The 12195-nt window shown below is 38.6% G+C and overlaps 1 protein-coding gene across 3 annotated transcripts in view; it reads right to left on the bottom strand.

Annotated features, from left to right (window-relative positions):
- The window catches only part of PCYT1A (phosphate cytidylyltransferase 1A, choline), a 42903-nt gene that overhangs the window by 26948 nt on the left and 3760 nt on the right, over positions 1 to 12195 (bottom strand). The window contains exon 1 of one of the 3 annotated variants that reach the window (XM_015236551.3): positions 10819 to 11567. The exons of 1 other annotated variant lie outside the window; for it this stretch is intronic. The gene's annotated coding sequence lies outside the window, so the exon portion shown is untranslated. Of the gene's footprint in view, positions 1 to 10370; positions 10799 to 10818; positions 11568 to 12195 lie in introns of those variants that run through there. One more of the 3 variants, XM_072963567.1, reaches the window with a different exon arrangement.

Raw genomic sequence — 12195 nt, 5'->3', positions numbered from 1 at the left:
GTAAAAATCTTCAACCTCACTCCGTTTGCATAGTGTAGTGATTAAAAAGAGGTCAGACTCTAAAATCAGATTATCTACGTATGAATCCCATTTCTACCACTTTCTAGCCAAGAAAATTTGGACAAATTCCTCACTCTCTCCAAGTCTAAGTTTCAACATCTAATGAGGTTTAAATGGAGTAATCCATGTAACACTTTTAACTCAGTGTCTGGCACTATTAATTGACTGTAAGTGTGTGGGTTTATTTCTGGGCTCTCTGTTCTGTTCCATTGATCCATATGTTTGCTTTTGTGCCAATATCACACTGTCTTGATTACTATAGCTCTGTAGTACTTTCTGAAATCTGGGAGGGTTAATCCTCCAGCTTCATTCTTTTTCTTCAGTATTGCTTTGGCAATTCTGGGTCCGTGATTCCATATAAATTTTAGGATTATTTGTCTTAGTTCTGTGAAAAATGTCCTGGGTATTTTGATAGGGATTGCATTAAATATGTAGATTGCATTGGGTAGTATGGCAATTTTAACTATATTAATTATTCCAATCCATGAGCATGGGATATCTTTCCATTTCTTCAAACCTCAGTTGATCTTTTTGTTTGCTCTAATCTGTTAAAATAATTTCAAATCTTGACTGCCACCTATCATATTAGCTATCACTGTTTTATGTAATCTATAAACCTGAAAGCATGGTTTTTATGTCTCCATCCAAGTAAGTGCTGAAAATAATGATCTGGATAGATATGTCACCACACAGCAGTGTGACATACTACTAGAACTCTCTCTCCTCACTGAGATCCACTCTTAATACTCTAGGTTAGTACAATGTATAACACAGCATAGTTTATCTTTAGAAAATAGAATAGAAAAATATATTTAGAATTCTTAATGATTATTCAATCAGATGTAGACCTGTCTCACTGTACTATTACATAATCCACATTTCTCTATTACAGTCCCAAAAATTATAATGATAATAGTGATGATAAAAATTATAGCTAACACTTACAGAGTACTTCCTATGTGCCAGGAAGTTATAAACCTTATGCATATATTAAATAATTTAATTCTCACGTCAATCTTATGAGGTAGATTAGCCCTATTTTGCAGATGAAGCAATTGAGGAACAGCTGGATTAAATGACTTGACTGAGGTCACACACACAGGACAGGGCAAAAACAGGATTTGAACCAAGGCATTCTGGCTCTAGGGTTTATGTGCTTAACAACATCACTATGCTGCCCAGTATATAAAGTGGTCACACATGAACTTAAAACAAAATCACTTAATGCACTCTGGCCATGGGCTACACTGTGCCAGGCAGGAATCTAATTTCATCCTTCATAAAGCCGGGGCTCCTCCTCATTGGGCATATCCCTGGCAGACTGCTCAGGAACTCCAGGGGCTTATTTTAGTTTGGGCCAAGTAGAAGGGTAGAGGGGGCACTAGACTAGGAATAATATCATATAAACTGGGACTTATTTCTCACTCCTCCCATTACCCTAACTCGAAGTTAAGGTAAGTACCTTGACTCTAAGAGTTTCTTCATGTGATTAAGGAAGGTACTAAATAAAACATACTTAATTCTTAAGTCATGGTAAGGAGCAAATGAGAAATTATAATATATAAACTTTCTGGGGTGGGAAGGGACAGACTGGGATTTCAAAATGTAGAATAGATAAACATGATTATACTGTATACCACAGGGAAATATATACAAGATCTTGTGGTGGCTCAAAGCGAAAAAAAAAATGTATGTTCATGTATAACTGAAAAATCGTGCTCTACACTGGAAATTGACACAACATTATAAAATGACTATAACTCAATAAAAAATGTTTAAAAAAAATAAAATCATTAACTCAAAGAAAAAAATTATTAAAGTCAAGGGGAGAAGAATGAGGGTTTGGTCCTGGCTCTGCCTCTTGCTAGCCATGAAACTTCCAGCAATCATTACACTGAGTCTCAGTTTCATTATCTGCTTAAGAGGTCAGCTGGGAGAATTTTTAAATATGATAATGTGTGTGAAAATACATGTATAAAAGTTAATGTGCCAAATGAATGTAAAATATGGTATTATTATTAGACCTCTTAATCATGGAAGAAAATTCATGCAAGATGCAAAATCTGCTCCCAGAATTTGAAAAATTGGACATATTCAGCAAAGAATAATCTCACTCCTTAATTACTAATGATAAATCTAGATACTTTAAAAATTAGGTAAAATAGGAAGCTTATAGACTAGAGAGTCTCACACCTAATTCTCATCTAAAATGAAAATCTAGGGCCAAAATACACACAAAAAATAATAATAAAAAAATAAAAACTTTCTGATGTTGTTTGTCTTCCCACTGTTCAATTCTCCTGCTCTGAAAAGAACCCATTTTCAAATGGAGACTCAGTCTCATTTGGTCTGTGTGAGCCTCACCCTTAGCCATAGCATCAGTCATCACTCTCCCAGGCCACAGACTAGGGGAGGAGGGAGGTGGGAAAGGCAGTGATAAATGACCTAAGATCATATAATCAGAGTGAATTTTAGGACTCGCCAGATGGGAATGCTTGGACAAATAGTATCACTTCTTTCTTTGTGGATTCAAACCTGGAGACATGATTCTAGGAACCATCCTGTGACAATCTAGTAGTCATACTATAACCAGGGAGAGAGCCTTTTCTAAAAGCGTCAACACAGAGAAAGCAATGATGGAGAGAAGCCAGATCCTGAACTGTCTAATTGTACCAACTAATACATTCCTTTTCTGCTTAAACTCAGTTAAGCTGGGTTTCTTATCACCTGGAACAACAAAATCATAATTGATGCATTCAGTACCTGGCAATGAGCCTTGGCACACAGTAGGTGCTTAGTAACTCTTTAAATAAATGTAGTAAGTAAAAAATACTCCTTTGACATTTTGAAAAGCACTGTAGTTACACACATTAGAGTTTTGTTTTGATGGAAAGAGATCAAGTACTTGCCAATTTATAAGTGTATCAAAGAAGGCACAACAAAGCTCTCATCCTGTCAAAAGTATTTTTCCTTATCTGCTCATGTACAGTTCTATTTTCCAAAGATGACTTTTGTGTTGTATATTGTATTTTACATTATACTTTAAACTGAACATTACACATCAGACTTAAACTGAAGTCTTAAGATCCTTTGGATTTACAACAAACATACCTAATATTTTTTGGGTTTTACTGTAAAATACTTCTATATTTTCTCCACTTTCTTAGGAGATGGAAAACACGAAGATCATTGACCTTCTGTAACTTAGAAAAGTTTAGAAATTATAAAGAGATTAACTCTCTCACATTTCCTCTAGAACTACTACTAATTTTTAAATTTGACTTTATAGGTCTCTCAAATTTTTTCATTTTTCATTGGTAGACCATCCCCAAGTTTCTCAAATCTACTAACTTATGCACCATGAAAGTATATAGAAAAGTTTAATAATTAGTGACTAAACTGATGAAAAAAGTTACCCCCCCTGTTTCCCTAAATTTCCAATAGATGGCTGCCGGGACACAACAAATTTGCTAGTGAGAAAAGGCATGTGGGAGGATGAGGGCATACTGAGGACAGCAAATGCATGTTGACTTTTTAGTTCATTATACTGGAACTTAGCTTTACTCAAAACCACACCCACCTTTACAATACTCACAATTGCCCAGTAACCACTGAATACCTCCAACAGTGAGGAACAATACTTTCCAAACTCTCCATTTATAACTGCACCTCTGTAATCAACCAACACTATTCAAGTAAAAGTGAGAGATGGCCCTGGAAAAGGAGGAGGCTTTAAGTATCTACATTCCAAAGGGAAAACATACATACACACACACACACTGGGTGCTTTAATATCTGTTTGTCCAGTGGGTAACAGGGTTGGGAAAAGATGGCATCTCCTCAGAGCCAATACAGTACAAGATCAAAATGGGGATGGAAAGCAGGAGATTGCCTAATAACTTGCAGATGGTTCCTGGCTTCCAGCGATAGTACCCACATGAATTAAGCTGGAATGAGTCAGAATGAAAGCAGTTGGAGGTAGAATACAGAGTCTCCCTCATGAGCCCACTGGGGTGGGCCAAAAGTTCCTGTTTCCTTAGCAGTTTATCCTCCCCAGAAGGTTCTATGTCAAAAGAAGCTATAACAAAAGAGAGAAAAAGGGAGCTGGCAGCCAGAATGCAGCATTTGTAAGGCCTGATCTTTCCAACACTGCTACATATTCAGTCTCTAGATAAGTCACCTTATCTTGGTCACTCAAATTCCCCCATTCAAGCACAAATTCTAAATATGGACATAAATGCTCACAGTACCATCACCACCACCACTACCCTGCCTATTAAGTGCCTTAGTGTCTCCACTTCTGCTGACTCACCTCCCAGTACACACTGCTTGCCTTGTTCTTCAGTGCTCCAATAGATGCCTGCTTGGATGCACCAACTTTGCTACTAAGGAAGTACACAGAAGAAAATAATATGTGTGAGCGGGGAGGGATGGCAATGAGGAGATAGAGAGGATAAATCTAATCAAGTGTTTTTCCAATATGAATGTCTAGGAGACAAAATCTGAGCGTGGCGTGTATATGCTTGTGTTTTAAAGATGAAAGCTTCCTAAAAGTGCAGTTTTAGAAACTCCCACCCAATCCCTTCTATTCTACTTCCTTACTGCTGGTAGATCTAGTAAACACCCCAGAATGAAAGAGGAGGTGGACTCTGCTTCCAAAGGTATGCCACAACCTAAATAGCAGAAGTTGCAATCATATACACTCTTCAAGTTTCAAAAATCTAATTCAGACTTGACTGAGTACTACAGGGAACTATCTGTAAAAAGAGGACACATGAATTTTTCCTTTGCATTCTATTCCTGTTCCCACATCTCTAGGCCTACAATTATCCTCCTCAGTAGAACCTATGATCAGTAATTTTCTACTGGCATACCAATGCCAAGTTCCAAAGCTGAGTGAGCAAACATATTTCATATTTGGGATCTTTACTTGCTTCTACCATGGCGGAGCTTAAAATAGTAGTGCTCTAAGAAGCAAGCTCTGTGAATTCCTGGGTTAAAGTGCATCAAATACTCTTGGCATTAATCATGTCATCTGCTGTGCACTCAGGCCTTCCCATAGATAACAGTTCAGTCATATTACCCCTCGTGTAAAGAACTTTGAAGCTTGAGGGAGGATATGTGGGGAGGAGGGATTATATTCAAGAAGCAGCAGAACCCCTAGAGCAGGGGTCAGCAAACCACACCTCACAGGCCAAAATTGGCTCACTGCCTGTTTTTGTAATTAAAGTTTTATTGGAACACAGTCATGCTCATTCACTGATGTACTGTCTATAGTTGCTTTTGTGCTACAACGGCAGAGCTGAGTAGCTGCAACAGAGAGTGTATGACCTGCAAAGCCTAATAGTTACCATTGGGCCCTTTACCTAAAAAGTTTGCCATCTCTATTGTAGATGAAGGCAGGATCAGTTTTATCAGTAATTTGGTAGTGAATTCTACGCAGATTAAGCAAACAGTTCTAAAATGGAGGACAGTGCTAGGAATACGATTATTTCAAGAAACTGTACTGTAACTTTCTGATTCAGGATTACTGCAGTTTATGCAACTAACCTGTATATATGATCACACCATATAGAATAAGTCAAAAGAATGCCTGATTTGGGAAGTTCTAAATGTAAAGGTGAATTTCACAACACGACCTGCACTGATAGATTAGTGTTAAACCAAAGCTCAGTATTATTCCTCAATATTTGAGACCAGAAGATTGCCACATCAAAGACCTCAGCTTTGAACTTGATCTCTTCCCTCTAATTTCTTGAGAGAAATCTTACTCAGCACACATCAAGTGGGCACTTATTCTGTGCCAGACCCTGGGTTAGTCCTGGACCAAAGTAAAGCTTATACTTGGTCCCAGCCACACAGTAGGATATTTCAGGAAAGAGATTATCCTAAAAAACACAAGAGACACTAGCAACAGTTTTTACAGTTGAATAATTTTGCCACTACTGTACCAGAAAATTCAGTGAATAAACCCTGTGTTTAGATTTTGCTCTTCGTAGAGTGGATTATGGAACTTACAACTCTAAGGCAGTGTCTATGATAGATTCAGGGAGTCTTGGATTTGGACCCCCCCAAAAAAAGTATCTTTATTTTCACATACCTCTGGCAAATTCACCATTTCTTCAAATATGAACATAAGCCACAACAGTAATAGCAGATTTAGTAGAATAAACTTCATCACCAATAGAAATCATAGGTATTTTCATGTACTGTTACACTTGTTACATGTATCTTGAAATATTGTTTAAACTCATGATCATTTTAAAATTATCAAAATCACAAGACCCATTAATAGACAGTAAACATTATTTACTATGTTAATAAAAAGCACATGTGCTATAACATATTTTTAAAAGTTTGATAACTATATTTCAACCTAATTTGTTTCCTTTATAATTCTATGTTTTGTTTTGTTTTGTTTTTTGCTTATAGAAACATTATTTCTAAATTGGGAGTTTGAGATTTGCAGATACTGGATAGTATATATAAAATAGATAAACAAGTTTATATTGTATAGCACAGGGAATTATATTCGATATCTCGTAGTAGCTTATGGTGAAAAAGAATATGAAAATAAATATATGTATATTCATGTATGACTGAAGCATTGTTCTGTACACCAGAAATTGACACAACATTGTAAACTGACTATACTTCAATTTTTAAAATGTAAAAATAGATAAATAAATAAATAACAAATAATAAAATTTAAAAAATAGAAACATTATTCCAAAAAAGGAGTCCACAAGGTTTCACCATACTGCCAAAGGAGTCCATGGCACTGCTTTAGGACCAAAAAAATAAACAATCAATCACATCTGAGGTAATTCTCTGTTTTCTGTTAAATGCCATACACTCATTTTGTTCCCTAATACAGAACAAAGACCGTAAGTCACTATTTTTAGCAGCCCTCACTTCAAACTGGTTTGCAAATAGTTGTGAATGTGATAAAACAGCCTAGCAGATCCATGGGTTCCCCTGGTTCATTGGCAGTCATTCTAGTCCAAACATAGAAAGCTTCAAACTAACATAATTTTCAACCAGAGAGTTACCAAAAGAAAGAGAGAAAAAGGGCCAAAACAAAATGAAAAAACAAAACAAAACCCTGCTCTACATCTATCTACTAATCTGTTTTGCAAACAGTAAAATACAGGCAATTCAATATTTATATTAATGAGATAACGTATGTAAACAAACCTAACACAGTGCCAAATATATATTAGAGACTCATGATTTTTTTCCTTTTAGAATGGCACCGGGGCATATACTGCAAAATAGAATATGTAAAAATGTATATTCCCTGAATTTACTGACTGAATTATAGAAGAAGGGAGTTAGGATTTAAATTTTGCTACAAATCATTCAAAAACAATTAACAAAACAAATCACACTATAAACACGTGTCCAAGTACCCATTTGACAGGAATATTGTGAAAAGAAAAGTTCAGGACTAGAAACAGAAAGGTTTAAGTTTAGGAAGAGAAAGTGCTAGAAGTTACCCTGTGGGCAAATAAGCAGGAGGGTTGAGCCTAGAGCCCTGATCTCACTCTTTCCTTCCTTAATCATATTGTTCTTTAAGGTGACTTATGTAGAGATAGCATAAGTAAAAGATGAAGAAGCAGCCACAATCTTGAGCAAAAAGAAATCTTCATAGTCCAGTGAAGACTGGGAAGTACTCTGACTTCAAGGTTTCTCTAACTGAAAAAATTTCCTAAAACTTGTGACTTTCAGAAAAATGTATTCTTTCCAATCTATTTTAAGGTAACACAAATGTTAGTGTAAGAAAGACCTATTTCTGTGTGATTCAGTTGGGAGAATTATCTTTACGAGTAGAACAGCCAAGAGATCTGGCTTCAGATCAGAGTTATGCAAATACTTGGAAAGAAAAGCATTAGAAAATTGCAAGTTTTAGTAGATATTTTGTCCTTATGCATCTTTAATAACAAGAGCAAATTATTATGCCTGCTTTTTCAATGAATATTTCATAAATTAATACTCATCAGAATTTACAACTGAAGAGGCTATTCAGCTCCCAAGGGGAATGATGCCTAATCTAAAGATTAGACAGTTCCATAGGAAAATTATAAACGAGGTCAGGTCACTTACAAAAGCCAGGAGATTGTATACTGAATTTGGTGAGCGGGTATTTATTTCAGATTATTAAAGGGCTATTTAACCAGAAGAACAGCTACCTATGCCATAGTTAGAAAATCTAAAGCAAGAGAAAACAATAATTCTTCCTATAGTCACAGAGTGAGTCAGTGTTAACATCAGATAAAGTAACCTGGGACTCCTGAATGCAAGGCTTCATCTGACTAGATCATTCTCCTTAAGGGATCATATATCCAGTGAGGAGGCGCTCAAGAAAAATAAAACTTCACCTATTTATGGGAGGAGAAATCACAGGCTAAGGAAAGAATTACATTCACTCTTTATCAATCAGGCCATTTATACTGGTTTTCAAATGGAACTTGCAAGCAGGGTAGATCAAAAAGAATCATTTCATTCAGCAAACACAAATGACCCCAGAGGCAGTGCTGCAGTTCCCAAGCCTAAATGTCTTCCCTTCTGTGGTTAGTTACCCTGGAGCATTATATTCCATTCTAGGAGCAAATTCTTCAGTAGCTCCTTTTAGGTATGTAGAATATAAGCCAAATAAATATCTAATGTTCTAGAAAATGGTGTAACTAGCCATTTTTTAGCTAAACAAAGGCTATCCCTCACCATTCCCAACTCATTCCCATTCAAGAATCTTTCTGAGGGGGTAGGAGTGTAGCTCAGTGGTAGAGCATGTGCTTAGCATGTGGGAGGTCCTGGATTCAATCCCCGGTACCTCCATTAAAAAAAAAAAAAGTTATGCTCTACACTGGAATTTGACACAACATTGTAAAAGGACTATAACGCAATAAAAAAATTTTTTTAAAAAAGCATCTTTCTGAACTGTCTTATCCTATCACAAATTATAGATGGTGGGGACGACTATTAGGTAATCAATAAATACACTGTATGATAAGTTAAAATTGCCTCAAGCTTCTTCTATTAGATATATTTTTTAAAACATTGGGTGACAAAATCAGCACACTCCACAAAGGGCTGTAAGAAAGGAGGAAGTAGTGAAACTCACTTTAGTTCATTTCATCTGCATCACTAATAGCCCTCATGAATGAGAATCAGTAGGAAACAAAACCAACAGCTAAAATATCATTTGAATTATCTACAGCATGGTATCATTCCCAGTGTGCCAGTCTTGGCCTCCAGTGCACAAATCATTGAGTTGGACAGCTAAATACAACTCCCTTGTGGAATTTCAGTCACCACTGTTGACCATCCCAGATCTTCCTTTCTTCCCCATAATGATTATCTATTTACCACTGATTACTGCAACAAACTCCATTCTCAACCAGTATCTTTTTACTAGCAATTCTCTGTAGTTGCACAATCATTGAATATCAAGATTTAAAAGGACCCTGAAGGTCATATCTTCCTACTCCCACTCTACTTTTCTGTCTCTATCTTCAATTCCCTTCCAGAGCCTTGTTTCTACCCTTCTCAAAGCTTCCCCCTTCCTCAGTAATCTATTCTTAGCAGTTTTTCCTATCACAAACCCCTATATCCTCACTGCCTTTATAAATATCACTGTCCCTATTTCAAGATATAAGTGTTGGTTCTCCCAACTGAGAACTTGAGTTTCAGTCCTCAGTCATAACTAGTCCCCTCAGTTATATCTGGGACACCTTCTCCAGTTAAGTCAATCTGATGGAACCTGTGTCCCAGCCCCAGATCCAGTTTTCACAACTGTGTATTTTGAAGCAGTCCCCTAATTACAGGGTCATAGCATTGTAAACTAGAAAGAAGACTCAGAAATAATCTGGTCCAATGTTTTTCCAACTTTTTTTTTACTACATTTAATTTCATACATTTTAAGATACATGATCCACTTTACATCTTAACGGCATACATACATAAATGAGATACATTTCATGAAACTATATTTATCTTTACTATGTAAACACACTGAAAGTTTCTATTCTATTCCTTTTTTTTTTTAAGTTCAGGTGCCATCCACTAAATGGATTTCACAACCCAACAACAGGGTGGAACCCATAGTTTAGGAAACAATCTCGTTCAAACTTCCCATTCACATTGAAGATAATGTAGCTCAGTGATGAAGTAAATCTCCCAGCCACAAGAAGTATGCCCATAAAATTAAACTTGGGTCTGTCTGGTGAGTCCCAGACCAACGTTCTTCCCACTAAAGACCTTCTCCACTCAGTCACCACACCCCTTACCCAAACACAACCCTACAGTACCCTGTCCAGCCACTGTCCCGCACTGTTCTTCAAGTCAGCCCCTCAAAGTTACTGCTCGTTGGTCAGTCTCCCCGAAGCCGCTGCTTCATGCTCCCTTAGGTCAGAGTCCCCTCACAGTTACAATTATCCATTGGTCAGTCTCCTGCAGTCACTGCTTCATATTTCCTCGGTCATAGTCCCCTCGCAGCCTCTTCCTCGTGTTCTCCGAGGTCAGAGTCCCTTCACATTCACTGCTCCTGGGTCGCAGACCCCTCGCAAGCAGCTACGTCTCTGTCACAGTCCCCTCGTTGTCAGTGCCCCTGGGTCACAGTAGTCTCGCAGCCCCTGCCTCACACTCCCCTTGCTGACACTGACCCACTCTTCTTTCAGTTAGCTTCCCCGCGGTGTCAGCCCCACAGTTTCTCCTCTCAAACAGAGCCGCAAGGACATGCACAGACCGGGTGCTCACCTGCAGCTCACGCTTCCTCGGCCCGAGTCCCGTCGGGTTTCTCCTGGGTGCCGCGTCACGGACAAGGGAAGTTGGGGAGGTTGCGGGGAGACGCCCGGGAACGGCAGCGGACGGAACCGCGAGCCGGAAGTCCCGCCTACTGCCCGCCCTCTTGTCACTCCGACCACGACTTCTTCCTGAAAACCAAGACACCTGACACAGTAGTTCCGCCTCCATAGAGGCCGCGGGGACGGAGAGACTGAGCCGAAATCGCCAGAGACAGAAGATAAAATGGTAAAAGGTCCATCTCCCTGCGGAACTCGAGTATGCGGAGAAGATACGGCCGTATCTTGTAATGAAATACGATGTTATTTGTCACGCGTGCTCGCTGGCAGTCCGTGAAGAAACGTTGGGTCGATGGCTCTCCTCTCGCCCAGCTCCGTGCTCGGTCCCTCCCAGGCTGACTTTTCTGTCTTGGTCCTTCCCGCTCCACCCCCAGCGCCTGGCGTGGTGCCAGGCACTCGTACCAGGACATTGACAACGCAGATTGCTGTGACGCCTTCCATCCAAGACAACCCCTACCCTACCCTATGGTCTGCGACTGCTTCACACAGACTTTCCCCTACTTAATGATGTAAAGAGAATTCACGTCCGCCAACCAAGTTCTGTGAAAACCTGCATCTGGCCCAAACGCCTCTTACTTCCTATTATTTCTAACCTAGGTTGGCTCACCAAGGAATCAACTGGGGGGTTAGCTGAGAAGGAACAGATTCAAGGGAGGCCACTGGTAGGCAATCACATGGCAAGATTTCTGATGAAGAGAAGTTTCCCTTTGCTAGAATGAATCTTTGCAGGGGTCCCTTTTGATTCTATAGATGTAAGGCAAGTAAATTACAATGTTATGGAAAAGGTATGTGAAAGAATTTTTTCATGTATTATTTTTGTCTACATGCTTGACCTGAAAGTGGCTGGGAAGAAAGTGTGGGTAAACAAGCATCTACTGAGAAGCCTCCAGGGAGAAAAAAAAAATGTAAATTGTGACCCTTCCCTTTTGAGTTTCACATAGTTATTTGAACATTGCAGATAGATTAAAGTGCTCCAAATAAGGACAGCTAGCTGGAAAAGACACCAGAAACTCTAAGGGAAACAGCACTACAAAGATGAAGTTGGGATAGTAACAACATAATCTTTGAGAGTCTAAAAGGAAGGTTAATTTCATATACAGCTTGGAAACTCTCAGACCCTGACACTGGGCAAAGCCTGGAGAAAAGAATGCATGGGTAACAAGTGGTGGAAACTATGTCAAGGTGTCAAGAACGGAGCAAAAACACTGGGTAAAAGGATAAAGGCAACAATTTAAAATGCAGGAGAAAAATTTTATGCACAAATAAATTGGCC

This window comes from Vicugna pacos, chromosome 1, assembly GCF_048564905.1.
Source record: "Vicugna pacos chromosome 1, VicPac4, whole genome shotgun sequence".
In the NCBI taxonomy this organism is placed as follows: Eukaryota; Metazoa; Chordata; class Mammalia; order Artiodactyla; family Camelidae; genus Vicugna; species Vicugna pacos.
The sequence above is the reverse complement of the archived record's forward strand: the minus strand, read 5'-3'. Positions and strand labels throughout refer to the sequence as shown.